The sequence below is a fragment of the Octodon degus genome, unplaced genomic scaffold, assembly GCF_000260255.1.
Source record: "Octodon degus isolate 3935 unplaced genomic scaffold, OctDeg1.0 scaffold00123, whole genome shotgun sequence".
Lineage (NCBI taxonomy): Eukaryota > Metazoa > Chordata > Mammalia > Rodentia > Octodontidae > Octodon > Octodon degus.
The window spans coordinates 6,364,345-6,367,202 of NW_004524699.1; positions in this window are offsets into that span (position 1 = coordinate 6,364,345).

Genomic DNA, 2,858 nt, shown 5'->3' on the forward strand with positions numbered 1-2,858 from the left:
AGAGAGAGAGAGAGAGAGAGAGAGAGAGAGAGAGAGAGAGAGAGAGAGATTGGCCCAGAGACACAAGACACTTGCTGGGGTCATACAGCAGTGCAGAGGAAGTTGGCCCAAGACAGGGCCAGATGCCCAGACACCTCCCAATGTTATGTGCATGCCTGGGAGACCTGGACAAAACCCACCGTCAGCCTGGGGGCTGGTACCGGGCCCCAAGGTGCCAGAGATCCAGGGTTCCTACAAGGAACCGAGGAGCTACTGGCCAGGGGGCATCAAGGGCCACCCTCTGGGGCCGGGCAAATGGGAGAGGCCATGGCCCAACAGACACAGAGGAGCAGCCAGCCATGGGCCACCCGGTGCCAACCTGGGGATAGGCTGCCAAGGCTGGCAGCGCACAGGAGAGGGGCCCTGGGACTCCCAAAGCTCTGAACTTAGCTGGGCCTGGATGTGATGGCATGTGTCTGAGGAGGCTGAAGCAGGAGGATTTCTATGGCCAGCCTGGGGAACTTAGTGAGACTTTGTGTCACAAATCAATAAATTGCAGAGTTTCAGCACAAATCTGAAACTCTCCTGAAAAGCCACTCAGGGTCCTTCTATGCCCAAGACGAAAGCCACAGGACCCTCCATCTCAAAATGTCACCCAGGTGTGGACTGGCAACCACAAATGGCGTTCTAAGCCCTGGTCCCTCCCTCGCCTCCACTGCAGAGACCAGCAAAGTGCCAAGCTTGCCTCTCCCGCCTTGCCTGTAGCTGGAGGCATCCGTGAGCGCATCCATCCAAGGACAGAGAACACAACGCCCAAGGGAAGGAATTTCCTTCCGAGGGAGAAGGTGGAGTCTGGCAAGAAAAGGCCCGCCCGTGCCAAGCATGGAGGCACACCCGTGAAAGCCCAGGCCTCAGGAGGCTGAGGCAGGACGATGTAAGTTCAAGGCCAGTCTGGACTACACAGTGAGATCCTGTCTCAAGAACAAAAAAATAAAAAGAGAGGGACAAGGAGAAGAGGAGGAAGAGGAAACAAAGCAGGAAAGAAAGAGAAAGGCCACCTCACCCTGTGTTCTTTGTTCTTCTGCCACCTTCTCACCTTTCTGCCTAGAATGTGCAAATGAGGGATGGAGCCATTGCAGCTACTTTGTGACCATGAGACAACATGGGAATCAAAGTTTCCACACTTGAGGACAATGAAAGAGAAAGAGCAGGGAGCCTGGTGGCCTCCCTAACCTTGATTGCCTGCCCCAGGCTTATTGTTGACTAAGTCAAAATTCCCTATCTGTGTGAGCCACACTTCGGTGCTCCTTCCCGCCTCAGGCCCTTTGCACCGCTAGCAGCTGCTCCTTGTCATCCTGCCGTCTCATGCAGCCTGAGTCCCCGCCACCTCTGCCCCATAGCCCTGTTCACTTTCCAGGCCCTGGTGGTCACTTTCTCCAGAGCTGCTTCCTCATTTCTAAGCCCGTCCCAGCTCCGCGGGGGACTGGGCTTTGCTTTCCTTACTTGTAGCCTCAGGGCATGGCACACAGGGCTACTCACCAAAGGTTCCTTCAATTAACCCACCGATTCATCAAAGACCCGGTTTGGTTTTTGAGACAGGGTCTCGGCTGTGGAGCCCAGGCTGGCCTCTAACTCACAGAAATCCTCCTGCCTCAGCCTCCAGAGTGCTGGATGGCGAGTGTGTATGGCCCACCCCCCTGGGTACCAGGGGCTGTAGGTCCCACACCTTTCCTCCCAGCCGCCCGCCCCTCCTTGCTTCCTGTGCCCAGGCCGGGTGGGATGGCTCTGGTGTGGCATCCGGGACTCTGGGCGTCTCTCCCCTCCACCCTGGCACACTCACAGTGCAGGAGGGCTGACATCAGCGTCCTCTGTCACGGTGCCATCTCCCCCTCTGGACTACCAATCCCCAGAAGGCGCGACTCATCTTTATCCTTTCTGCCAGTGCCTGGCGGCGGGAGATGCGTTTGTTGAATGAATAAATGATGGCTGCCAGCAGCTCCAGTGACTCGGCTGGCAGGCCCAGGCTGGAAGACAAGGGTCTGCAGGGCCAGGACCACCCAAGTGCCACCGCTCCCACCCCGACGCCCCGCAGCAAGAAACCCCGTCCCCGGCCGAGCACAGATCTGTGGCGCTGAACAAAAAAGGGGGCAGCTGGTGCCTCTGCCCGGACAGACGCGGCCTCACGGCGCGGCCGGGGTCTCGGGGGAGCCCGCCCCTCCCCCGGCCCTCCCCCGCCCTCCCCCGCCCGTCCCCACCCCTCCCCCACCCCGCCCCCAGTCGTTGCGCACCCTCGGCCTCGCAGCCACGCCGCGCCGCCCGGCGCTTTGCAAACACGAGCTCATTAGCGGCGCGGCGGACACCGCGGCTCCGGCTCTGAGTCACCGCCGCAGTTTACCCACAAAACGAGCTTTTCCCACGCAGCGGATGCGGCGCCGGCGAGCGCGGGCTCCGAGGGGGGAGCGGAGAGGCGGCCAGCGCGCAGCTCAGGGACGCCAGGCCGGCCCCAGAGGTCGCGGGGGCGCCCTACCCCGCCCGCCCGTGCCCTGCCACCAACAGGGCCCTAGGGTCGCTTTAGGGCTTTATGCTTTGGTCTGGCTTTTTGTTTTCCAGAAGTACTCTCACGATGCAGCTGAGGGTGGCCTTGAACTCGCTGCGCGCACAGGCTGGCCTCAAGCTCGTGGCGACCCTCAGGTCTCAGCCCCCGAATGCTGGATTCTAGGCCGCTCCCCTCCCCGCCAGGCCCTCCCGTCGTTCACTTGGGAATTGAACAGACCTGAGTTCAAGTCTCAGGTCTGACACTTTCAAGCCAGGGGCAGCAGTCCAGACCCTGTTTTCTCTCCTGTGGAAAGCGCCCTCCCCTCCTCTCCACCCCCACCCCC